Source organism: Ovis aries, chromosome 1 (genome assembly GCF_016772045.2).
Source record: "Ovis aries strain OAR_USU_Benz2616 breed Rambouillet chromosome 1, ARS-UI_Ramb_v3.0, whole genome shotgun sequence".
NCBI lineage: Eukaryota > Metazoa > Chordata > Mammalia > Artiodactyla > Bovidae > Ovis > Ovis aries.
This window is the reverse complement of record NC_056054.1, coordinates 187470353-187498095: the sequence shown is the minus strand read 5'-3', so window position 1 is coordinate 187498095 and position 27743 is coordinate 187470353. Positions and strand designations below refer to the sequence as shown.

At 40.9% G+C, this 27743-nt stretch overlaps 1 protein-coding gene across 3 annotated transcripts in view; it reads right to left on the bottom strand.

The window, feature by feature from the left end:
* The window catches only part of CASR (calcium sensing receptor), a 93143-nt gene extending 81275 nt beyond the window's left edge, over nucleotides 1-11868 (bottom strand). The window contains exon 1 of one of the 3 annotated variants that reach the window (XM_027956319.3): nucleotides 11636-11868. The gene's annotated coding sequence lies outside the window, so the exon portion shown is untranslated. Of the gene's footprint in view, nucleotides 1-11000; nucleotides 11172-11315 lie in introns of those variants that run through there. The other 2 variants (XM_042232141.1, XM_042232135.2) reach the window with 2 other exon arrangements.
* Nucleotides 11869-27743: the final 15875 nt, after the last annotated feature.

Here is a 27743-nt window from a genome sequence, read left to right as displayed (position 1 = left end):
GGCACCTGAAAAGTGTTTAGAAAGTGATAGATTAGTTTATTATATTACTAATCCTGGACATAACAACACAGCATAGAAATAAAGGGACAGGAGAATGAAAATCTAAAAAGCAAGCTGAAGATATCCAGAAATGAAAATGTTCACATTAAAAAGATACAGTATAAGGGGTGTTAAAAATTAAGGCATGGATTACAGTAGGACTACTTAATGTGTGGTCCATGGATCAGCATCACCAGCATCACTTTGGGAGCTGTAAAAGGTGGACATTTGTCTTCTCCCCAGACTTACTAACGCAGAACTTCCAAGGGTGGAGCTCAATAATCTGCATGTTAATAATATTGTTTTTGCTGTTCAGTCGCCCAGTTGTGTCCAACTCTTTGCGGCCCCATGGACTGCAGCATGCCAGCCCTCCCTGTGCTTCACCATCTCCCGAAGTTTGTCCAAGTTCATGTCCATTGTATCAGTGATGCCATCCGGGTATCTGATCCACTGACGCCCTCTTCTACTTCTGTCCTCAATCTTTCCCAGCATCAGGGACTTTTCCAATGAGTCGGCTGTTCAAATCAGATGACCAAAATACTGGAGCTTCAGCTTCAGCATCAGCCCTTCAAACCGGTATTCAGGGTTGATTTCTCTTAAGATTGACTGGTTTGATCTCCTTTCTGTCAAAGGGACTTTCAGGAGTCTTCTCCAGCACCACAGTTTGAAGGTATCAATTCTTTGTCACTCTGCCTTCTTTACAGTCCAGCTTTCACAATATAATATATTATTTCCAAAGAAACTTTGGAAAGAAGAGGTTAGCTCAAAGTAGATATGCCTGACTTCAGTTAGTTTTGTCCTCAAAACTAATCTTTTCACTTGTGCATGAGGGTTATCAATTTATAAAAAGAATCCTAGAGATTCTATAAGGAAAGTAACAGTATAGAAAAGAATTAATACTCAATCTTAATTATAGTAGTAGAAAACAGCCACAGTAAGTGGAATAAAGTTATGGTAGTTTATGTTATTTAATCATGATAATTAAATTCTAAAAAACCTTTATGTTTCTAGAGTTTTGAAGATTTGAGAATTATAAACATATAATGATTCATTCAATCACAAAACAACCCTTTTGTGGTGGGTACTCTTGTCATTCCCAGTGCATAGATGAGCAAAGTGAGACATGGAGAGGTATCTAAGCCTAAAGGGTGAATAACTGGCAGAGTCAGGATTTGAACCTAGGTCATGAGACTCTAAATCCACGCTTCTAGCTGCTAGTCTGTGCTGCTTCACCCCCACCATAATTTATTTAACCTCTACATTATTATTGGACACACAAGTTTTTTCTAGTGTTTCACTTTCATTAATAAACACTGTGAAGAACACCTCTGGGTATAAATTTTTCACCATATTTCCAATCATTTCTTTAGGATAGAAATTCAGAAACTGAAATCCTTGGTCAACCGTGATCAACAATTTAAAGGGAGTTATTTTACAGACAATATGTTATAAGAATAGCCATTTCCTCACTGCACCAGCATTATCTTTACAGTCTTAGTATGTTTTTTTTTTTTGGCTGCACCATGCAGTATGTGGGATATTAGTTCCCTGACAAGGGATGGAACCTGTGCCTCCTGCACTGGAAGCACAGAGTCTTAACCGCTGGACCCCCAGGGGAGTCCTCAGTCTTGGTATTCTTGATCAACAAATTGGTATATCACTTTAAAATAATTCTTACTTCTTTTATTAAATAAAGTTAAAATATTTATATATGTTCACCTGCTATGTGCTTTTCCTCATTTGAAAACTCTTACTATCCTTTGCCCACTTTTTTGAATCCATGGTTTTAAATTCTATGAGCTCTTTCAATATGGAAACTTTTAACCATCTGGCATACTTGCTGCAATAGTTTTTAGTTTCTATTCCTTTTAATTATGACTTTCTATATATAAGTGTTTTAAATGTTTATGTAATAAAATCTAACAAAATTTTCCTTTATGATTCTGTTACTTTTTCACTTTGAAAGAACTTCCTAATTCTTGTAAAATATCCTCTGCTTTCCTCCCCACCTCCCAAAATAGAAACTTTCCAAACCTGTTACTCTTTTGAGTATATTTACAGTAAGAAGGGGCAGCAGAGGGTTAGATGGTTAGATAACATCACTATCTCAACCGACATGAATTTGAGCAAACTCCGGGAGATGGTGGAGGACAGAGGAACCTGGAGTGCTGCAGTTCATGGGGGTTGCAAAGGGTTGGACATGACTTAGCAACTGAAACACAGTAACAGTAGTAAGAAGTTCATTTTTTTTCAGAAAGCTAAACAAGCCATGTGTGTTCATATTTTTTTTTTTTTCGGTTGGACCTCCTTTGAGTTCCATTAAACATGCATAGGACTAAGAAACAACCAAAAAATGGGAAGAGGAGAAGGCTGGAAATAGTCAGGAGAATTCGTCATTTATAGCATTATGTGCTATATATAATAGCACATTATGAGCATTATAATAGCATTTATGTGCTTCCTCTGGCAAGTCACTCTACCTTTCAGTGCACCGGTTCTCTCATTTGTAAATGGAGATGATGATGCCTGTCCTGCCCATCTCCCTTACTTATCTTGTGAGATATTCTGAGGATCAAATGAGTTAATGATGGAAGAGTGCTTTGTCAGTCACTGACTACTACACCAGCCTATATATTAGACTTGTTCACTCAGTAATCTTCTCCAGTGTACCAGGTAATGTGCTGGATTCTGGGGTTTCAATGTTAAATAAGACATGTTGTCTGTGCTTGATGACCTTGAACAATGTGTATTAGCTCAGTTAAGAGCTTTAATAATCAACGAGGTAGACAATATTAATAACCCCAGTTTATAGATAAGGAAACTGGGACATAAAGAGGTTGAACAACCTGTCTAAAGTCACATAGTCAGTAAGGTGTCAAACTGGGAGATAACTCAGGCAATCTAACGATAGAGCCCAGACTTTTAACCAATGTACTGCACTGCCTCTCCAAAGACAAGGGTGAAAATTGGCTGACAATTGCACAGAGCCAAACTTTAGTTGAGATATTTTCATTTTTAATTGTGTAGAAAGAGAAGGACACCTGGCTTCCTCACTACCTTCTTCTCCTGGTCTCTCAACCGAGAAACACTTGACAGAAGGGTCCTTGTGGGCAGTGGCTGTGGGTGTAGGGATGAGCAGACTGGGATCCTGAGCCTGGAGGTGCTCATGATCTGACAGACTTGTGGTCTGAAGCTGTGCTGGAGAACCTCGGCTTGTGTGTTCCCCTCTCACCAGCTCTCTCAGATCAGCTGGCACCGCCTCCTCTCCCTGGGCACCGTCTTCCACAAAGGCTACCAGACTGGAGATCTGGGTAACTCATCCGGCCTCTCTGAGTGAACGGTGCCAACTCAATGTCTGACATGCAACTGGAACTCAACTGAAGCTTGTTGAACTAAACTATGTCAAATTATAGAATATTTTGAAAGACTTTAGAAATGATCATTCTTTCAACCATCAGTCTCTATTATAAGGAGAAAAACAAAACTTTTTTCCGCCTCAGTACAAGCAGTTCACCATTATTAGGGGGAACGATTAGAGTCTCTTTGAGCTTGCTTCTTTTTTTTCTACATGAAAAACAATTTAAATAAGAAACATGCATGTCAGGAACTCCAGCAACAAAAACATGGATGAAAGAAGTCAAGTAACTTCATTTTGCTATTTGATAGTAATTTTGCTTGTGTGTATTGAAAGATTTGTTGAAAGAAGAATATCTAAAATTAGCTTCCTCTCAGCAGGTCTCATATTACCTTTGCCCCCATCACTGATAAGCATTCCCTGAAGGTGGAGGAAAACAGGTTTCCAACCAGTTCCCGGGGAGGAGGAGTGGTGTAAGTGTGAATCAGTCATAGATAAGAAATACATAAAAGTCAATTAATTCAGGTTACTTAAACTAAGAAATCCTCATTCGTCTTACTTTTTCCATGTAAGCCCCAGAGATGAGCTGTGACAAAGGATACAGGCCAGGTAAGCAGCTACCAAATGCCAAGTACTGTATTAACCACTTTTCATATCTAGTCCACAAGGAAATATTACCTCAGTTTTACAGTTATTAAAGGGATTTGTTGTTGTTATTAATATTTAGTCGCTAAGTTGTATCCATCTCTTTTGCGACCCCATGGACTCTAGTCCACCTGGCTCTTTTGTCCATGGAATTTTCCAGGCAAGAATCCTGGAATGGGTTGTCATTTGCTATTTCAGGCAATCTCCCCAGCTCAGGGATCAAACCTGCATCCCTTGTGTCTCCTGGATTGGCAGGCAGATTCTTTACCACTATGCCACCTGGGATATCCACCAGTAAAAGCTGAGGTTCACAGAGCTTGGCTATATTGCCCAAGGTCACAGAGACGGGAAGTCCACTTTTAACCAAATTCTAGACCATCCATGGCAGAGGCAGACCTTTTTTCCCCTTCATTTCACATTTTGCCACCTTACTCCTTGAAAGTGAAAGTCATTCGGCCCTGTCCGACTCTTTGTGACCCCATGGGATAGTCCATGGAATTCTCCAGGCCAGAATACCTGAGTGGGTAGCTGTTCCCTTCTCCAGGGGATCTTCCCAACCCAGGAATCAAACTGGGGTCTCCTGCATTGCAGGCAGATTCTTTACCAGCTGAGCTATCAGGGAAGCACCTTATTCCTTCAGTTCAGTTCAGTCGCTCAGTCGTGTCCAATTCTTTGTGACCCCATGAATCGCAGCACGCCAGGCCTCCCTGTCCATCACCAACTCCATGCAAACTCATGTGCATCAAGTAGGTGATGCCATCCAGCCATCTCATCCTCTGTCATCCCCTTCTCCTCCTGCCCCCAATCCCTCCCAGCATCAGGGTCTTTTCCAGTGAGTCAACTCTTTGCATGAGGCGGCTAAAGTACTGGAGTTTCAGCTTCAACGTCAGTCCTTCCAATGAACATTCAGGACTGGTCTCCTTTAGGATGGACTGGTTGGATCTCCTTGCAGTCCAAGGGACTCTCAAGAGTCCTCTCCAGCACCACAGTTCAAAAGCATCAATTCTTCAGCGCTCACCTTTCTTCACAGTCCAATTCTCACATCCATACTTGACCACTGGAAAAACCATAGCCTTGACTAGACGGGCCTTTGTTGGCACAGTAATGTCTCTGCTTTTGAATTTGCTATCTAGGTTGGTCATAACTTTCCTTCCAAGGAATAAGCATCTTTTATTTTATTTTATTTATTTATTTATTTATTTGTTTTGTTTTTTTTTTCTTTTTTTAATTTTTATTTATTTATTTATTTTTTTATTTTTAAATTTTAAAATCTTTGATTCATGGCTGCAGTCACCATCTGTAGTGATTTTGGAGCCCCCCCAAAATAAAGTCTGACACTGTTTCCACTGTTTCCCCATTTATTTCCCATGAAGTGATGGGGCCAGATGCCATGATCTTAGTTTTCTGAATGTTGAGCTTTAAGCCAACTTTTTCACTTTCCTCTTTCACTTTCATCAAGAGGCTTTTTAGTTCCTCTTCACTTTCTAACCTTATTCCTTGGCCCTGCCTAATTTAAAGTCGGTTCATCTCTCTGTCTTCGAGTAATCAGACAGTTGTTCAAGCAGCTGAATCCAAAAGAAAAGAATTCAATCAGCATTCCCCAGGATCCACATTTGGAGGGAACAGGCATAAAGCCCCTAGCAACTTTTCAGTAAACACTATCATATACATCTGGATTATTTTCAGTCTTATGAATGGATGATGTGGCTACCCAAACTACACTGTATTATAAAGTATGTGTGTGTGTGTGTGTGTGTGTTTCTGTGTGTATGTGTTAGTCACTCAGACTCTTTGCAACCCCATGGGCTGTAGCCCACCCAGCTCCTCTGTCCATAGAACTCTCCAGGCAAGAATACTGGAGTGGGTTGTCATTCCCTTCTCCAGGGGATCTTCCCAACTCAGGGGTCAAATCTAGGTCTCCTGCATTGCAGGTGGATTCTTTATAGTCTGAGCCAATAGGGAAGCCAATAGGGACCACTTAAATCCTCTAATTCTCACTGGCTTTAATAAACATGCCTCAGCCAGAGGTTATTGGATTTCGCTCAGACACTTGAGAAAAGAGAAGGAAAAACTCAGTCATGCTAGAGTCAGGCAAGAGTTGCACCAAAAGTATCAAACACAAGCAGCCTTTATATGTGCCACTTTATGACTATGGCAAATGAATGAAGTCTAATGTTCATCCACCTGGAACTAAAGGCCTCCCAGAAATGAGAGAAAGAGAGAGAGAGAAAAGGAAAGAGACAGGGAGAATGAATAAGTGAAATTCATTATGGATGGACTAGACCTTCCTGATCCTTCAAAGTTATGAGATAGAAGGTGTCAAAAGGTCTCTTAAATCAAAAAGACCGCTTTTGGGGGGTGCCAATCATTAAGCTCTCAGCATATAAACTAAATATCTGATTCGCAGTCCTGCTTGATACCTGGCTTCCTTTTGTTTATCCTAGGAACACCTGAATGACAGTACCAAAGGATGACAGACCAGAATCCCACTGCTCACGACTAGTAAGTAATTGAGTTCTGTGGCATCTACTTTGCAGTTGTCTCAAGCACTTATCTCCTTTTCTTCATGGTTCAGGCCATCATCACTATCATCCGAATAGCTATAATCTCTTTAAATGATTGGTTTAGTTGCTAAGCTGTGTCCGACTCTTGCGACCCCGTGGACTGTAGCCTGCCAGGCTCCTCTGTCCATGGGAATTCTCCAGGCGAGAATACTGCAGTGGGTTGCCATTTCCTTCTCCAGCTTTAAATGACTGCTCTGCTCCAAACTTAACCCCCTTTCACCCAGCAGCCACATGCAGCCAGAATAACTGTGCTCTAAATAAAACTGCTCCCTAAGTCACTTCTCTATGTAAGACCCTCCAGTGGCTCCCTTGCTGCTGCTGCTGCTGCTGCTAAGTCGCTTCAGTGGTGTCCAACTCTGTGCAACCCTGTAGAAGGAAGCCCACCAGCCTCCTCTGTCCCTGGGATTCTCCAGGCAAGAACACTAGAATGGGTTGCCATGTCCTTCTCCAATGCATGAAAGTGAAAAGTGAAAGTGAAGTCACTCAGTCGTATCTGACTCTTAGCGCCCTAGGATAAAAAATAACAGCCAGCAACAAGTGGGTGCATAATCTGTGCCAGGTACTCCATGACTTAACCTCAGTTCCTGCAACAACCTTATGAGAGAGATACAACTTCATTACCATTCAGTTCAGTTCAGTTCAGTTCAGTTGCTCAGTTGTGTCCGACTCTTTGTGACCCCATGAATCGCAGCACGCCAGGCCTCCCTGTCCATCACCAATTCCCGGAGTTGTAATTATTATTTATTTATTACTAAGTGACTACCCCACGGCTGGCAAGTGGCAGAACCATGATGCATATCTGGGACTGTCTGACCTCAGAGCACATACTTTAACCACAATGCTATCAGTGTGATGGGATGCAGGTTCTGTGACCTGGCATGTCTGCCACTCCGGCCTCATCTCTTAATGAGCCCCTCTTTGTTCTTCATGCCTTAGCTCTTCGAGCCAGTTGCACGTCCTGGACCTTGACACTCTGTTTCATGCCTGTTTGTTTTGGCACATGAATTCCTCTTCTAGAATGCCCTCTTCCCTTTGTCTATCTTTTGGAATGTCTCATCTTTCAAGATTCAGCTCAAGTATTAACTCCTCCATGAACCTTTTCTGGCAGAAATGACCACTCCTTTCCCTTGTGCATCACTGTTCTCTACTTATGCTTCGATTACAGCAACCACAATACTTTCCCACCCTTGCACAGATGAGTATGCCCTCTCCTCTTAGACTTCTATGAAGTCTCATCATCTTACTAATCCATCTTACCCACAGTATCTCACAGAGTGCTAGGCACATTGAAGGTTCACTATAAATGTTGTTGAATGAATAAAAATATTTGTTTGCACATGAAATATGATACCTGGTCAAAGCTCACCATGCCATTACATTGTGAGATTTATACTAATTTTACTTTATTGCATCAATGCAATTAGTAATTTTTTTCTTTACCTAACAACTATATATGAAACTTGAAGAGATACATGCAGCTTTAGGGCAACTAAAATCAAAGCAGTGGATAGGCGTGGAGAGAAGACACTGTAGCTGACCTGCCACACCTGTTTTCACCTGGGAAAGTATTCAGTGACAATAATGAGCTATCACCACACAAGCCAAATTTGGTATGCGAGTTATGCACATATCTACCTCAGTGTGATGATTCACATTTGAAGCACAATGCATACATTTTATTGTGCACAATAAAATAAACTGACAGACTAAAATGAATCTTAACATTAAATTTAAAAGTAAGACCATCAGCAATGGAAAACCATGACCAATTCAGGGCAGTACAAACAATGCTATGATAACAAAGCATCTCTCCTAAATTCCAAAAATGTCAACTCTACATCTGTACATATGCAGTATTGCAAACACTACATCTGCCTTCATGATGGTTATTGCTGTTCAGTCGACCAGTTGTATCTGACTCTTTGTGACCTCCTCGCTGCCCAGGCCTCCCTGTCCCTCACCATCTCACCAAGTTTGCCCAAGTTTATGTCCATTGCATCGGTGATGCCATCCAGCCATCTCATCCTCTGATGCCCTTTTCTCCTTCTGCCCCCAATCTTTCCCAGCATCAGGGACTTTTCCAATGAGTCGGCTGTTTGCATCAGAAGACCAAAATAACAAAATGCCTTCTTGATTACTGGCAACCAAATGGAATTCCTAACTGATTCTGATCCTGCCTCAAAGCCACCTACACCCTCAACATTTTCACTTGCTCCCGAATCTCAGCTCAAGGGAAACTTCCTTGAGAAAGCCTTCCCTGATCTCTAGGGTAGTCTATATACACCCTCAAAGACCTTTATTTCTTTCCTTGACAAAGCTTATCTTAGTTTGTAATTACATATATTCAATACTCAGTTATCTTACTATTGGTTGCCTCCCTGAAGCATCTATTAACCCCAGGAGATCAGAGACCTTGCTTGGTTTCATTTACCATCTTTCCCTCAGTGACTGGTACATAGCCAGGCACTCTGCAAACATTTTGAATGCATAAATGAATGATGAATGGATTCCTTCACCTCTTATTTATTTATTGCCTTATTCTAAGAACTGTACCTGATTCCTTACCAGTCTCAAGGTGGTACTCAAACCATTCCTCTTCATTATTCCCCCACCTTACCACAAGGCTCAGTCCTTATTTTCTAATCTCTCCCAATCCCCCCTTCAAAAAGTTCTTAAAAATGGCAGTTTCTATCCAACCTGAACTTCCTGAACTGTGTGGGGTCAAGGTCATGCAACATGAAAATATGAACACAGCAAAGGAAAACTTCGTTGACGGGAGTAGCTATTAGGTTATTTTAAACAGTCTACACAACTCCTAAAAAACAAAACCCATTAATTCAGTAGAAATAATTTAAACTGCTTCTATTTTATCACAAAGACAAAAGTGGCTTGATTTGTTGATTTTTTTCCACTTCTGAATGTTTTGTTCTTATATAGAAAAAGCCTTGGAAAGTAGTTGCTTGTGCTGGTTGTCGGCAAGCTGACTGAGTGGTCTCTCAGTCACATCATCTGGGGGTCCTTCCTAAATGACAGGGTCCTGCCTCCAGAATTCTCCTCTTCTGGGTCTTGATCTGCTCCCCCCTTCTAATCCCCTAGCCCCTTCTAATTCTTTCTTCTATCCCTTCCCCTTTCCTCTTGACTACCACAAAGCTATGTCTTGAGCCCCTTCACATATATAAAAATCCACCCTATTAGGTTCCTACTGATGAAAAATCCTATGCCTGTTTCTTTGCTGGTCCTGGATGGAGGCAACAGAGGTAGTGAGAGTTGTGATTGGCAAAGCTCTGCTTTCAGGAACAGGAGCTAGTGAAGTGTTAACTTTTGGAAGTCTAGAGCATTTCAGGAAATTTCCTTCATAAATTTTCATCAGTACCAGACTACTTAAATTGCGTTTGGAAAGTCCAGTTTAAGGAAAATAACTGGTAGTATAAAATTCTTCAGGGACCCTTCCCCAAAGCTCCTTTCTTCGAATCTCTGGGAGAGTTAAGGCAAGTAAAAGAAATGTCCTCTTGGCAGTGGACTCACTACCCCAAGGGCTACTCTGGTGAAAGACGTTTAAAGACATCAGGGGTGGGGCCAGCAAGGAACCCTAGAGATTAAGGGATGCGGGCGGTGGCGGTGACGTCATTTTCTTTGGATACTTTTTTAGGCAGGAGGTGGGATAAAGAATCAACAGGAGGGGACGGAAGAAGTAGGGTAGAAAAAGATCTGGGTTAAAAAAACCAGGGGGTATAAGTAGACACAAATGCTAGGATAGGAATATCTCTTGAAGTTATATATTTTTTATAAACCATGTATTGAAACTACAATTTTAAAAAAATAAATAGTAAAAGACCATCAAACTGGTACTTCTTTTTTCGTCCTAAGAAATATGGTATATGGTGAAAAGGCCTGGGGACTGACACCTTAGTTTGGTGTCAGTGAGGCTAGGTCCCCAAGGCAGCTGGAAGCTTGGGCCAAGTATCCTGAGAGGGGACTCATGGCCCATGAGGATGGATTCTGACACAGTAGCCTTCCATATGCATATACGCCAGAAAACTGCCTGCTCCCTGTTGACACACGGACAGGGAATACTTTCTGACCATGGTCACAGGCGGAAACAAGGCGGAGGCAGAAGACGGCACCCCACAAGCCGCGTTTTGGTGCGCATGCACCCCCGCGTATCTAAGAGGGTGACCCACTGCCGCTTCTGAGGAGCGGCAAGCCTTCGGTCCTGTAAGCTGGACCCTGGACCCTGGACCCTGACGTCCCCCGTGCCCTGCGCGCAGCGTCCCCAGGGCTGAGCTGGTCCAGCTTGCGCCCTTCGCTTAGCCCCCTGCCCGCGACCCCCAGATCCTCCATTCCGTCTCCCCACCCGGGCCCTTCCTGCCCGCCCTCCTCGCGGCCGGTGGTCCTACCTGGCGTCCCGGCCCGGGCTCCCTCACCCCGGGCAGCGCCGGCCGGTCGCCCGTGGGTCTCCACGAGGCGCGCTCAAGACGGCGCGCGGGGCCCACTCGCGATGTCAAGGTCACTGGCTCGGAGAGGCGCCAGTCCTCGGGTCCTGCCGAAGCAGCCCCCGCAGACCCTCTGGACCGCCGCCGCGGCCTCTGCCTCGGAGCTCCGCCCCTCTGGCGCCCGCCCCCTCGGGGTCCCCAACTGCAGAGCCCAGCTCCGCTCCACTTCTCTGGCGGGCTGCTCGCTAACCCTCCACCCGGCAGCCCCGGTTCCCTCACCGGCTTCCCAGTCGTGCTGAGCTGAGTCCCCTGGACCCCGGCGCCGAGACCGCGCGTCGGGTCTGGTTCTCCCGGCGGCGGGCCACGCGCTCGCCTCCTCTGCTGTTCCTTCCGGTGTTACCTTGGGGTTCTTGGACCCCAGACCCAGCTCCCCAGGTCGGAAAGAACCCCGTCTTCCCTCCTCCTTGGAGATGCAAAGAAGTTTAAGAGGTTGGGGGCTTACGACTCTGCCAACCTTCTCTGTACTGGAGTGGGGAACTTTTTTTTTTTTTCCGATGAAAGGCCGGAGAGTCAAGGTAAAATAAATACAAATCGCGTACCAAAATTCTTACTCATTCTGCAGGACTCGGTTCTAAGCTGCAGAAACTGCTCGGTGTTTGCAGGCAGCTCCCTCCTTCCACTCTCTTGCGCAAAAGGGCACTTCGGTCCTCCCTAGGCAGAGGCAGACACCTGTCGGGTGTAATTTCCTCTGTCCGACCTGACTGTGAGCTGCTAGGAGACCGCGACCGGCCGCCCCTGCTCATTCCTGTCCCCATTCCCTGGCATGGCACCTGCCACCTATCAGGGGCGCGAATACTTTATGAGTAAGTGGAAAATTAATTTCTTTTGTAGAAAGCCAGTTATTTCCTTTTATCCTCAGATAACACATACTGTTTTACGTGAGCAATTTGCTTGTCTCTATAAAGAGCCACCAGAGTTGTTATCCTCTTTGATGCAGAGGATGCATTAATTCCATCCTTGGGGAAATTTCCAGAACAAAAGATACTTATGTGTAGATGTTCATAGCAGGATGTTTTTTTACAGAATGTCATAATTTTTAAAAAACCACAAAAGCAAAGAAACAAAGCCAACCTGTCAACAATAGGAAATTGGTAAAATAAAATATTTTCATATTTTGGGGTAACTTAGTGAGCTATAATATAGTCGTTAAAATGATAAACATCAAGGCAGGAGTGCCTCAAAATGTTTTTAGAACAAGGAGGGAGTATTTATTTACTTATAAAGCCAAAAAAATAAAGGAAAATATGAAGCAATGTGATAAAGTGTTTACAAAATAACATTAAGCTGAAAGAGTAAAAAATTGCATAGTTACCATGCTTAAAAATGTCAAGTAAAGAAAAATGCAGATTTTTTTTTCAGTAGACTGGGGTTAACACTTACCTTAAGGGATTCTTGGAGCATTAAATGAGGTATTGGAGAAAATAACCTGATACTCGGCAAAAAGTTTTCTTTTTCCTGCTCCAAAGGGACAGACACTCACGTCTAGAGTCACAAATACATCGTCATCCTAGCTCAGTTCTGTTGGTTTGACCTCCTTCCGTTCAAATGTAGGGTAAGAGAAGGAGTTGAACAAATGTGGAAGCACCAGGTTAAAGTGAAAGGCAGAATCTAGTTAATAAGAATAAATGCCAAGTCCTGCCTCAGGCCCAAATCTCCAGCTGTACGAGTTCACAATGGGGGATTTGGCTCAGCAGCAGTCTGCATCAAAATATCTTAGACATTTTAGCTGACTACCAGCACAGTCTGGTCAGTGCCCAAAGGATGAATTAATTCAGCCCCAAGCCGAATGACACTGCAATCTTAGCCTGAATTCATACTCTTCAGTCATCAACTTATAACCAGAGCAAAACGTTCAAATATCCTTAAGAAAATCTCTCTGAAGAGCTAGAGTTACTTCCACTTTAAAGATGAAGAAACTGGTTAAGGTGTTCAGGATTGGGCAGCTAGGAAGTGCCAGAACTGTGACCTGATCAGGGTGAACACTGTCCAGGTGCTTTGCCAGTGGGTCCCCGTCTGTACACCTCCCATCAGAGGTATAGGCAATGCTTTTGAGTGGCACATAGACAGTGATGTTAAATAACAGTGGATCACATGGTGAAAAAAGTTATGCTGTCTTCAGTTCTGTTGAACCTATAGATGTTAAGACTTTGCTGACAAAGGTCTGTCTTGTCAAAGCTATGGTTTTTCCAGTAGTCATGTATGGATATGAAAGTTGGACTATAAAGAAAGCTGAGTGCAAAAGAATTGGTGCTTTTGAACTGTGGTATTGGAGAAGACTCTTGAGAGTCTCTTGGACTGCAAGGAGATCCAACCAGTCAATCCTAAAGGAAATCAGTCCTGGATATTCATTGGAAGGACTGATGCTGAAACTGAAACTCCGATACCTTGGTCACCTGAGGCAAAGAACTGACTCATTGGAAAAGACCCTGATGCTGGGGAAGATTGAAAGCAGGAGGAGATGAAGGCAGAGGATGACAGAGGATGAGATGGTTGGATGGCATCACCAACTCAATGGACATGAGTTTGAGCAAGCTCTGGGAGTTGGTGATGGACAGGGAAGCCTGGTGTGCTGCAGTCCATGGAGTTGCAAAGAGTCGGACATGGCTGAGCAACTGAACTGACTGATAGATGTTAAGAAAGAGGTATCATTCTGTGGTGCTCTTTGGGATTTGTACTCAAAGGGAGTTAATGTAACTTACTCCAAAATCCAGTCTCTTCAGTGGCCAGATCTCTGGGAAGCTCTGATTTAAAAATCTCATATTCTCTGGTTGGCAGCTTCTAGCCTATTTGGTGTTTGACTTCCCACAGTATTATTCATAACAAACAGGCACCTAACCTCTTCAACAGTGAGGGGGATGTGGTTAACACCCTTAAGGCAGCCCTTTTGAATCTTCCTAGACAGCTCTGATTGTCAGAAAGTTCTCATTTGCTTTGAACTGAAACCTGCCTCATCACACCTTGCATCCTATAACAGAGTATAAGGCATTATTTCCCAAATGTCAGGCACTTATGTACCACCTCTATGTTCTGCCCTTTTTACCATATCTAAATGTTACTGGTCCATTTAGCTCCTTAATATCTTCCTTTCAAATTACCCAATTTTCTTAGCCAAGTAATTTCACCTAAATTGGAAACTACATCACTCTGTAAGTGAAAAACAGACACCAATTAGAAAGTAGCAGCATCAGAAGGAAGAAAGAATGATGTTAATTTCTGCTTCAGAACTGATGCCTGGCAAAAGTGTTGATCCTAAGGCAGGCTCTCTCTTTGTTAGAACAGATTAGTAAGTGTTTGGGGGAGAATGGATACTCATATATATAGTATAGATGAGTCCATTCACTGTTCACCTGAAACTATCACATTCTTTGTTAATCAGCTATACCCCAATACAAAATAAAAAAGTTTTTTTAAAAATACATGGGAAGTGAAAAAGGTCAATAGCAGTTTACAAATTACTTTGGTATAGGAAATTTGCTTTGCAGCCATTTAGCCTAAAATTTATAGTGTGCAGACCATGTTCCAACCGCCCTAGAGTTCTAGAATATTTTGCACATGACCTATCTTAGAGGTCACCTGGGTCTATCACCTCAAAGGGCAAAGATCCTCTTAGGAGATTCTTTGGCAGGTAAGCTGGAGAAAGAAGAATTTTCAGAACTCCCCATGAAGAAATAATGGCTTCCACTCGGATAACTGCATCAAAGGAAAGCTCGACCAGTGGTCAGCTCTTTGGCTGGGAAGTTCTTTCCTGAGGCATTAGTGATGCCTTTCTTTCTCTCACGTTCCACGTCCAGTCTGTCTGTAAGTCTGCTGACTCCGAATACATCCAGAGTCATCTTATTTTCTCCACCTCCATCACTACCAGTTCCTCTAAGCCAGCATTATCTTGTCCTTAGAAAACCTTCTAACTGGTTCAGCATCCACCCTTGCCGAGATCTCTGTTCTTCACATGGTAACTGGACTGATAGATTTAAAACAGGATATGTCATTTCTCTGCTCAAAACTTTGCGTGCAATGGCTTCCTGTCTCATTCAGAGTAAAGCCTATCCTGGCTGTTTCTTTGACATCACCCCCTACAGTCTTTCTTGGCTCCACACACACTGGTTCCTTTACTAGTTTTTGAATGTGCCCAGCACATCCTGCCTTGAAGTCTCAGCATTTTCTCAGCCTGAAACACTCTTCTCTCTCACTTCTTTTTTCTCTAAGCGTTACCTTTGCGGAGATGCCTTCCTTTGGGATTCTTATCCTTTAATAGCAGAGCCTCTCTTCCATCTCTCTTCATCACTATTTTTTATCCTGTTTTACTATTTTTAAAAGATGTTATAAACTTTACTCATGGTTTGAGAGCAGTAAATTTGGGGTCATAGAGAGGTTAGAGCAAATCATAGCACAAAAAACAACTTAAAATGAATATTAAATACTCTATTCTTTAAAAACACTTAAGGAATTCAGCTACTGTGACTTTCTTGTTGGCTGTCTTTCCTCCTCAGTTCCCAGTCTCCTGTTTCATTACTGCTGGGTTTTCTCGCAGTCTCACTGGTAGCCCAAATTCGCTTAGTATTCTAATCCCTCTCAGGATGCTCTAAAAACTTGAGTGGGTCCTATCTCTTTTGTTTATTTTTGTTTTAATTAACTAATTTCATTAAAGTGTAACATATGTTTAGAAATATGTACAATTTGACCAGTGCTCATACCCTTTTCCATTCTCTAAACCCCCCAGAAAGTAACCACTAGCCTGACCTTAAACACCATATATTATTTATATTTATACTAATGGGGTCATCCTGTAAATACTCATTTATGTCTAGCTTCTTTCACTCAACAATTTGTGAGCTTCAACCATACTGTGCTTTTTTATTGCTGTGTACTATTCCATTGTGTGACCATGTCACAATTTATTGATTCATTTTACTGTTGATGGGCATTTGGATTGCTCTCAATTTTGAGCTATTAATGCTGCCATGAAATTATTTTTTAAAAATATCAATAGAAATGTTTAATGTACAAGTATAAGAAGAGTTTTACAATAAAAAGATTTCCAGCCAGTGATAATTTCTCTTTCATTTGACATCTCTAAACCATTGCTGTTGCTACGTTTGGAAATATTTATGTAACTGAATTGATATAAATAATCCAAAGGAATGCTATTTTTGATGTACAAGTGAATTTTCCTCTGAAGTTACCTTGGATAGTGTTGGGCGCATTGCTTTTTATTTTTAATTGGAGGATAATTGCTTTCCAAGGTATGACAAACCTAGACAGTGTACTAAAAAGCAGAGACATCATTTTGCTAACAAAGGTCCATCTAGTCAAAGCTATGGTTTTTTCCAGTAGTCACATACGGATGTGAGAGTTGGACCATAAAGAAGTTTGAGAGCCAAAGAATTGATGCTTTTGAATTGTGGTGTTGGAGAAGACTCTTGAGAGTCCTTTGAACTGCAATGAGATCAGTCCAGTCAACCCTAAAGGAAATCAACCCTGAATATTCACTGGAAGGATTGATGCTGAAGCTGAAGCTCCAATACTCTGGCCACTTGAATTGAAGAGCCAACTCATTGGAAAAGACCCTGATGTTGGGAAAGATTGAGGGCAGGAGGAGAAGGGGGCAAAGGAGGATGAGATGGTCAGATAGCATCACCAACTCAATGGACATGACTTTGAGCAAACTCTAGGAGATAGTAAAGTACAGGGAAACCTAGTGTGCTACAGTCCATGGGGTCACAAAGAGTCAGACATGACTTAGCAACTGAATAGTAACAGTTGCTTTATAATGTGTTGGTTTCTGCTATAAAACAACACGAATCAGCTGTAAATATACGTATGAAATTCTTGTTTATGTCTCTTCTGTTGGGCAATACATAGGAATAGAATTGCTTGGTTAAGAGATTTGCATATGTTTAGTACTAGAAAATATTGCCAAAGAATTTTCCAGAGTGGTCACTCCAGTTTATATTTCCACCAGTAGTAAATGAGAATTCCTACTTATCTCCTTACTAACACTTGGGATAATCTTTTTGAAAAAAATTACTCTTTTGTATATAAACTGATGTCTCTTTGTAGTTTGAATTTGCATTTCCCTGATAACCACAGAAGTTGTACATTTCATATGTCTACTGACTGTTTAGATATTCTCTTTAGTGAGGTGTCTATATCTCTCTTCCCCCTTTTAAAAATTATGTCTTTTTCCTTATGTATATTCATTTTTTCTGATATTCTAGGCTTATAGTCTAGGCTTTTTGTCAATTATTGATATGAAAAATATCTTTTTCAATTCTGTGGTTTGCCTTTTCACTCCAGATTGTGTCTGACCAGCCTATTTATCTATTCCTTTGCCAAAACACCACACTGTCTTATTTATCATGGCTTTATTCAGTTCAGTCGCTCAGTCGTGTCCAACTCTTTGCGACCTCATGAATTGCAACACGCCAGGCCTCCCTGTCCATCACCAACTCTGGAGTTCACTCAGACTCACGTCCATCAAGTCCGTGATGCCATCCAGCCATCTCATCCTCTGTCGTCCCCTTCTCCTCCTGCCCCCAATCCCTCCCAGCATCAGGGTCTTTTCCAATGAGTCAACTTTTCGCATGAAGTGGCCAAAGTACTGGAGTTTCAGCTTTAGCATCATTCCTTCCAAAAAAACACCCAGGACTGATCTCCTTTAGAATCGACTAGTTGGATCTCCTTGCAGTCCAAGGGGCTTCCAAGAGTCTTCTCCAACACTCCAGTTCAAAAGCATCAGCTCTTCGGCACTCAGCTTTCTTCACAGTCCAATTCTCATATCCATACATGACCACTGGAAAAACCATAGCCTTGACTAGATGGACCTTTGTTGACAAAGTAATGTCTCTGCTTTTGAATATGCTATCTAGGTTGGTCATAACTTTCCTTCCAAAGAGTAAGCGTCTTTTAATTCCATGGCTGCAATCACCATCTGTGGTGATTCTGGAGCCCCAAAAATAAAGTCTGACACTGTTTCCACTGTTTCCCTATCTATTTCCCTTGAAGTGATGGGACCAGATGCCATGATCTTCGTTTACTGAATGTTGAGCTTTAAGCCAACTTTTTCACTCTCCTCTTTCACTTTCATCAAGAGGCTTTTGAGTTCCTCTTCACGTTCTGCCATAAGGGTGGTGTCATCTGCATATCTGAGGTTATTGATATTTCTCCCGGCAATCTTGATTCCAGCTTGTGCTTCTTCCAGCCCAGTGTTTCTCATGATGTACTCTGCATATAAGTTAAATAAGCAGGGTGACAATATACAGCCTTGACGAACTCCTTTTCCTCTTTGGAACCAGTCTGTTATTCCATGTCCAGTTCTAACTGTTGCTTCCTGATCTGCATATAGGTTTCTCAAGAGGCAGGTCAGGTGGTCTGGTATTCCCATCTCTTTCAGGATTTTCCACAGTTTATTGTGATCCACACAGTCAAAGGCTTTGGCATAATCAATCAAGCAGAAAGAGATGTTTTTCTGGAACTCTCTTGCTTTTTCCATGATCCAGCGGATGTTGGCAATTTGATCTCTGGTTCCTCTGCCTTTTCTAAAACCAGCTTGAACATCAGGAAGTTCACGGTTCACGTATTGCTGAAGTCTGTCTTAGAGAATTTTGAGCATTACTTTACTAGTGTGTGAGATGAGTGCAACTGTGTGGTAGTTTGAGCATTCTTTGGCATTGCCTTTCTTTGGGATTGGAATGAAAACTGACCTTTTCCAATCCTGTGACCACGGCTGAGTTTTCCAAATTTGCTGGCATGTTGAGTGCAGCACTTTCACAGCATTATCTTTCAGGATTTGAAACAGCTCAACTGGAATCCCATCACCTCCACTAGCTTTGTTTGTAGTGATGCTTTCTAAGGCCCACTTGACTTCGCATTCCAGCATGTCTGGTTCTAGGTGAGTGATCACACCATCATGATTATTTTGGTTGTGAAGATCTTTTTTGTACAGTTCTTCTGTGTATTCTTGTCACCTCTTCTTAATATCTTCTGCTTCTGTTAGGTCCATACCATTTCTGTCCTTTATCAAGCCCATCTTTGCATGAAATGTTCCCTTGGTATCTCTAGTTTTCTTGAAGAGATCTCTAGTCTTTCCCATTCTGTTGTCCTCTATTTCTTTGCATTGATCGCTGAGGAAGGCTTTCTTATCTCTTCTTGCTGTTCTTTGGAACTCTGCATTCAGATGCTTATATCTTTTCTTTTCTTCTTTGCTTTTTGCTTCTCTTCTTTTCACAGCTATTTGTAAGGCCTCCCCAGACAGCCATTTTACTTTTTTGCGTTTCTTTTCCATGGGGATGGTCTTGATCCCTGTCTCCTGTACAATGTCATGAACCACCGTCCATAGTTCATCAGGCACTCTATCTATCAGATATAGGCCCTTAAACCTATTTCTCACGTCCACTGCATAATCATAAGGGATTTGATTTAGGTCATACCTGAATGGTCTAGTGGTTTTCCCCACTTTCCTCAGTTTAAGTCTGAATTTGGCAATAAGGAGTTCATGATCTGAGCCACAGTTAGCTCCCGGTCTTGTTTTTGCTGCCTGTATAGACCTTCTCCATCTTTGGCTGCAAAGAATATAATCAATCTGATTTCGATGTTGACCATCTAGTGATGTCCATGTGTAGAGTCTTCTCTTGTGTTGTTGGAAGAAGGTGTTTGCTATGACCAGTGCGTTCTCTTGGCAAAACCCTATTAGCCTTTGCCCTGCTTCATTCTGTATTCCAAGGCCAAATTTGCCTGGTACTCCAGGTATTTCTTGACTTCCTAGTTTTGTATTCCCATCCCCTATAATGAAAAGGACATCTTTTTTGGGTGTTAGTTCTAAAAAGTCTAGTAGGTCTTCATGAGTTCAGTTCAGTTCAGTTGCTCAGTCATGTCTGACTCTTTGAGACCCCATGAATCACAGGATGCCAGGCCTCCCTGTCCATCACCAACTCCCAGAGTTCACTCAGACTCACGTCCATCAAGTCAGTGATGCCATCCAGCCATCTCATCCTCTGTTGGCCCCTTCTTCTCCTGCCCCCAATCCCTCCCAGCATCAGAGTCTTTTCCAATTAGTCAACTCAGGTCTTCAACTTCAGCTTCTTCAGCATTACTGTTTAGGGCATAGGCTTGGATTACTGTGATATTGAATGGTTTGCCTTGGAAATGAACAGAGATCATTCTGTCGTTTTTGAGATTGCATCCAAGTACTGCATTTTGGATCTTTTGTTCACCATGATGGCTACTCCATTTCTTCTAAGGGATTCCTGCCCACAGTAGTAGATATAATGGTCATCTGAGTTAAATTCACCCATTTCAGTCCATTTTAGTTTGCTGATTCCTAGAATGTCGATATTCACTCTTGCCATCTCCTGTTTGACCATTTCCAATTTGCCTTGATTCATGGACCTAACATTCCAGGTTCCTATACAGTATTGCTCTTTACAGCATCGGACCTTGCTTCTATCACCAGTCACATCTACAACTGGGTATTGTTTTTGCTTTGGCTTCATCCCTTTATTCTTTCTGGAGTTATTTCTCCACTGATCTCCAGTAGCATATTGGGCACCTACCGACCCGGGGAGTACCTCTTTCAGCATCCTATCATTTTGCCTTTCCATACTGTTCATGGGGTTCTCAAGGCAAGAATACTGAAGTGGTTTGCCATTCCCTTCTCCAGTGGACCACATTCTGTCAGACCTCTCCACCGTGACCCATCCGTCTTGGGTGGCCCCACATGGCATGGCTTAGTTTCATTGAGTTAGACAAGGCTGTGGTCCGTGTGATCAGATTGACTAGTTTTCTGTGAGTATGGTTTCAGTGTGTCTGCCTTCTGATGCCCTCTCACAATACCTACTGTCTTACTTGGGTTTCTCTTTCCCTGGACGTGGGGTATCTCTTCAAGGCTGCTCCAGCAAAGCGCAGCCTCTGCTCCTTACCTTGGAGGAGGAGTAACTCCTCACAGCCACCCCTCCTGACCTTGAACGTGGAGCAGCTCCTCTCGGCCCTCCTGCGCCAGTGCAGTCACCGCTCCTTGGATGTGGGGTTGTTCCTCTTGGCTGCCGCCCCTCACCTCGGGTGTGGGGAGCTCCTCCTGGCCGCTGCCCCTGGCCTCTGGCCTGGGGTAGCTCCTCCCAGCTGCTGCCCGTGACCTCATGGCTTTTTAGTAAGTCAAATAAATGAAATCTGATACAGTAAGTTTTCTAATTTTATTCTTCTTTAAGATCATCTTGGCTACACTTGGACCTTTGTATTTCCATATGCATTTTTAGAATCAGCTTGTCAACACACACACACACACACACACACACACACACACACACACACACACACACTGATTTTTCACTGGGATTCCATTAAATCTGTAGGACAATTTTGGAGAAAACTGACATTGTTAAAATATTTAGATTTCTAATCCACAAACACTTTTTCTTCCACTTTAAGTTTTCTTTAATTTCTCTCATAAATAATTACAGTATTTTGTGTATAAGTCATGCACATATTTTGCTAGATTATTCCTAGGTATTTGATACTTTTTGTTGCAATTGTATTTGGCATCCTTTTAAAATTGTATTATTAATTGTTTGTTGCTGATAACTTGTTATATTTAACTTCTTAGGATACATCACCTCATCACCTGATATACTGTGTATTTATATTATTGTTTATTTCTCTAAAAACATAAATTATGTGAGGATAGATAATTTTGTCCATTTTGATCACTTCTTTTTGCCCAGTACCTTAACAGTTCCTAACACATAATAGACTTCATATGTGTTTATTGATTTGGATCAACTTATATTGAGCTGAAATCTTCTTACAACTCATACTTCTTTCGTCCAGAACAATATAGAATTAGTTTCCTTCCTCTTGTTTATGATGGGTCATCATCTATACCCAGTACCAGTCCCTTCCCAAAGCCAAGTGCTTCAGTTCTTTCAGCAGTTTCTCATGACGCAGCTTTTAAAGACTCTCTCATTATATTCTCTTCTCCCCTTAGTGCATGCTCTGGTTTGCCAATATTCATTTTTAGTCTGGGCTCCCTGAATTGATCTGATCTATATATATGGTAAATTTAGACTATTACTTGCCTGAGCCGGATCATTTTTATTTGCTGTCACTATATTGATGCATAGTAAAATTGTGGTCAAACAGTATCCCCCAGCCTGTATTTTTGAAATAAAACTCAATTATTTTAATACATATGAAGAACTATTGCCAGAAGTGCTTATACACTGCACCTAAAAAAGTTTAAGCTTTACGGTCTTCTATTTGTATGACCCCTGTGAATGTAGGGAGAAGTTGGGAGTTGGATAAAAAAAATTGGCTCCAAGGCTGGGGTGATATCTTTATCATGCTAGTAAATATTCACTTTTTATTTTATTTCTTTATTTTTCTGCATTCACAATTTTTTAAATTAAAGAGGCCCCTCCAAATTCTATAGGCTTCAGGCCCCGCAAACCTGCATCTGCTCCCATTAAACTTTAGCCTAGCATTCCAGTTCATTGAGATCATTTTGAGTCTTGATCCTATCATCAATCATATTACTAAACTCTTACATATCTAGAAAATTTGATAAATAGGTCCTCCTTTATATTATTTTAGTAACTTAAAATCTACAAACCTAGACAGTGTTAAAGACCAGGCCCTGCAGCTCTTTACTTATTTACAGCTTTGGGTGAATACCAATCTCTTTACCAACTCTCTGTAGATATCTAGTATATTCTTGCTCAATCAGTTGCAGAATTTCTGACCCTATTATTATCTAGCTCTTATTTTACCATACAAGTGACATTACTATCATGAGAAACTTGCCAACAAGGAATCTAATACCATCCTTCTTGTTATAATCCTAGTTATTCTGTAAAAATAGAAATAACATTCATTTAGTTCAACTTGTATTGGTGAATTCCATGACTCTTCATTCTAAATACTAAAAAGAAAAAGTTTTATAAAAAAATTTTTTTTGCTTGAATTCAGTACCCTACCTTGTTTGTCCTTGTGTCCAGAATCCATTTGTTGCCCATTATTTGAAAATAAGGAGATTATTTGCCTTCTTTATCTATTCTTTATGGTTTCTCAGTGTTGTATACAAGGACTTTTGGATTATACCTTTAATTTTTCTACTTCATGAGAATGAGGTTTTTTGGAATTTAAGGAGTCAACCTGTTCATAGGGGTTTGGTATCTTTATTATCTTTCTATCTACCTCAGACCTTTCTTTTCAATGTTAATTCTTCCCTTTTCTATTGGAAGTCCATTTTGATTAATTGAGAAGATAGAAGCAAACAGATCTAGAATAGTTTTGGCTTTTCTGCACCAGTAAACAACTACTTAGGCATTCTCTTGAAGGAAATTTAGTTTTCCTCTCTTTGCTCCAGTCCCAACAGAGCGTCTTTCTTGAGCCACAGTCCTTTAGGAATATTAGAATTGCTAAACTTTTAAAATTTACCAGGTTCTATTGTCCTAACTCAACTTTTTGCCACAGTTTCTCATGATTCAGCACTGACAGCTTTGTTATAAATTATTTTTGAACTAGCTATTCAATCCCTTTTTCATAAAGAGTTTTAATCTCATTGGGAAAAAGAGACCACACTCATGCAAGTATCAGAGAATTAGGAAAAAACCCACACAATGAAGTCTTTTGTTTAGTGGAACTGGCAGAATTCCTAGGACAGACAGACTCTTCTCTTCAAAGAAGTATAATTTGCAATTTCAGACAGCTGCGTCTGGACCCAAGCTGTTGACCATCACTCTTCTCTAGCTACCCGTAAGAACATTCCTTCACCTTCCTAACTCCAGGTACTAGTCTTGATCTCACCTGTAATAATATAGGGATCAGTTGGGCCAGTGGTTGATGTGCTGAAGAGAATATACACTCTCTCCTGACCTCTGCTTCTCTTTCCTCCCTCTGATTCCACCTTTGCTTTTGTCTTTTCTCTCAAGTTTCCTCCTTTTCCAGCCTGGAGGAGAAGGGGGAGGAATTGGAGGAGCTCCCAGGTACTGGAGAGAAATGGAACTGAGCCAAAGAACCAATTTGCAAGTTTTCTTCATCCAACTTTATGGTGGCATCAAAGGAGAGCTAGCAGATAACTTTTAAAAAACCATTAGAGGAAAAAAAAGTGAACAAAGAAAACTTGATCAAGAAACAAAAAGCAGGAAATAGAAAAACAAGACCCAAGAAGAATCATAGTAAATGGAGAACATAGAAGAACATGACTGGAAAAGATTCAACGCATCACTAATCATAATAAATTATTAAAAGGCAGAAAACTGCAAGTATAGTTTTAAAAGAATCCAACTATATATGTTGTTTCAAAAGACATACCAAAAGTAAAATAACACAAGAAGATTTAAAATTATCGATAAAGAATAAAAATATATCTGATAAAGAGACTCATAGACTTAGAAAATGAGCTTAAGGTTGCCATGGTAGTGGTGGGGAAGGGCCAGTTACGGGGTTTGTGATGGTCATATTCGCACTGCTATATTTAAAGTGGATAACCAACAAGGACCTACTGTATACCACATGGAACTCTGCTCAGTGTTATGTGTCACCCTGGATGGGAGGGGAGTTTGGGGGAGAATGGATACATGTATATATATGGCTGAGTCCCTTCCCTGTTCACCTGAACTATTGCAACATTGTTAATTGGCTATACCCTAATACAAAGTAAAAAGTTTTAAAAAAAAGAAGAAAAACACTAAATATTAAAATATATATATATATATATATACACATCTGCTAAATGCTTACAAAAAGAATATTAGTAACAGAAAAGGCTGAATTAAAAGCTAAAAGCATCAAATGGAAAAATTTTTACATTTTGTAGAAAGTATAAAAGTAGACAGGGCAATTTTCAATTCTTTATGCATCTATCAAGTTAATTTTGAAATAGATCTTGTGGGTGTTTATTACAACCTTAGGTATAAAAATTAAAATCAAAACAAAGTTTTTTTGTAAGTGAGCTTAATTTTTGTTTCAAGTGTTCATGCTTCTAGATAGCAGAAATGTAATCTTATTCAGTTCAGGCTAATGTCGGTTAGTTCAGATTTTCCATGTTCCATTTCCACTACCTTACAAATTCTTGGAGTTAAATTTGTGTTTCAGGGGACATACTTAATGCTGGGGTAGTGGGGCATCATTTTCTGTCTGTTCTAGCATCTGCTGAAATGCTTATTCCTGATTGTTCTCCAATCATTAGCCCATGCAGATTAGCGAGGCAGTATTTTTATCCTCATTTCAAGGCCTTTTCAGATCTGACTCTCTCTTGGTTACTTCCATGTCCCTCTCGGAAAAATTTTGGAAGCTTCTATTGTATGAAACATTTACCTGGTCAGTGAATGCAACCATCTCTACTCTACAGTTTCCACTCCATATTTCATGCTAAAGAACTTTGAGTTTTTGCCATTTCTTCAAGGTTCACCCAGGAAGCAACATGCAGGTCCTTTCTGATCTTAGATTCTTCAATTCTGTCTGGAGTTTTTAGTGTGTCCTCTAACCAAAGGGAATTAGCCCAGAGTGGAGAGGGGTAAGGAAGCTGGTCAGTTTCTCAAGGAGACACATCAGTCTCCAACTTCCTTAATTCCTTTCCAGTCTTCTGATCCTAGCCTGAGGAATACTAATCTAGTCTGAGGTAGTAAAAGCTAGCTATTGTAACATCAGGAATTCTTGCAAATTTATTTTATGACATTGGGTCGCTAATTCATCATGATTTAGACCTTTGAAACCCAAGCATGTGCAACTCAAAAGTTTCTGACTGATATTGGACTTTCTTTGCTTCTGTTTTTCTGTAGCAGCCTTCCTCATTCAAATAAATGAACGATTTAAAGTCTAGTTTGAACTATATATGAAATAGATAGCTAATAATAAGGACCTACTATATATAGCATAAGGAACTCTTCTCAATTCTCTGTATGCATAAAACTTTGTAGTCATAAAACTTTGCATAAAACTGTGGCTGCTAAGTCGCTTCAGTCATGTCTGACTCTGTGCGACCCCATAGACAGCAGCCCACCAGGCTCCCCGATCCCTGGGATTCTCTAGGCAAGAATACTGGAGTTCGTTGCCATTTCTTTCTCCAACGCATGAAAGTGAAAAGTCAAAGTGAAGTTGCTGAGTCGTGTCCAACTCTTAGCGACTCCATGGACTCAGCCTACCAGGCTCCTTCGTCCATGGGATTTTCCAGGCAAGAGTACTGGAATAGGGTGCCATTGCCTTCTCCAATCAATAGAGAATATTAATTCCTTTTAGTCATTTCTAGAACATATTTTTTAGGTTAACCATGTATTAAATCACGAAAGACTCTGATGCTGGGAGGGATTGAGGCAGGAGGAAAAGGGGACAACAGAGGATGAGATGGCTGGATGGCATCACTGACTCAATGGATGTGGGTCTGAGTGAACTCGGGAGTTGGTGAGGGACATGGAGGCCTGGCGTGCTGTGATTCATGGGGTCGCAAAGTGTTGGGACACGACTGAGCGACTGAACTGAACTGAACTGAACTGAAATCACAAAAAAAACTCAACATTCTCCAAAGTAGACCTCATAAAAGCCACATTTCTTATGTATGATAAAATAATGAAATACACAGATATTTAAATTCTCTACAGTTGGATATTTTTAATCCTTTTATTTGAAGTATAGTTGATTTACAGGGTTGTGCTAGTTTCAGGGTTACAGCAAAGTGATTCAGTTATACATATATAATATATGTATATTTTTTCAGATTCTTTTCCCTTATAGGTTGTTAAAAAATTGGGTCTAGTTCTCTGTGCTATATAGTAGGTCTTTGTTGGTTTTCTATTTTACATGTAGTGGTGTCTCGTATCTGGAGGAGGGCGTGGCAACCCACTCCAGTATTCTTGCCTGGAGAATCCCTGTGGACAGAGGAGCCTGGTGGGCTACAGTCCATGGGGTTGCAAAGAGTCGGACATGACTGAGGGACTAAGCATAGCACAGAACAGTGTCTCATATAGTAGCGTCTACAGTTGGACATTAACAAAAATTATTCTAAATAAAACTTAGGTTAAAGAAGAAACAAAAATTGACATTATAGATTATTTAGCAATAAGTAGAACATACAAAAACCTGTTGAATTTAGCCAAAGCATTATTCAGACAAAAGCGTATAATCTTAAATTTTCTTCTTGGGAAGAAAATAAAAGCTAAACATAAAGTAGCTAAACATTTAAGTCCATAAAAGGACAGTCAATTCTCTAACAATGTAGAAGACAGGAATGAATAGATGTTAAAAACGGAAATGAACAAAATACAAACATACAAAAAGGAATCCAGTGCTTCAATTAAATCAGATACTATTTTTTTCTGGAGAAAACCAATAAAATAGATAAATGTGGTCAATCAAAAAAAGACCAAAAAAAAAAAAAAAATCACAAACTCGTTAGAAACAAAAAAGAACACATAGCTGCAGTGGTTTAAAGGAAAATCATTATATCAATATAGTTGACAATATAGATAAAATGCAAAACTTAGTAGGAAAACATAAATGATCACAATCAAGCTCTTGACTTCTAGAATGACAGAGTAAGAGCGTCTGAAAACCTCTTCCATAAAAGCAATTGGAACACTGGCAAAAATGGAGGAGGCCAGGTTTTCCAGGATTCTGGAAATTCACTACTGTTGAATAACAATCAGAGGATTGTTTATTTAA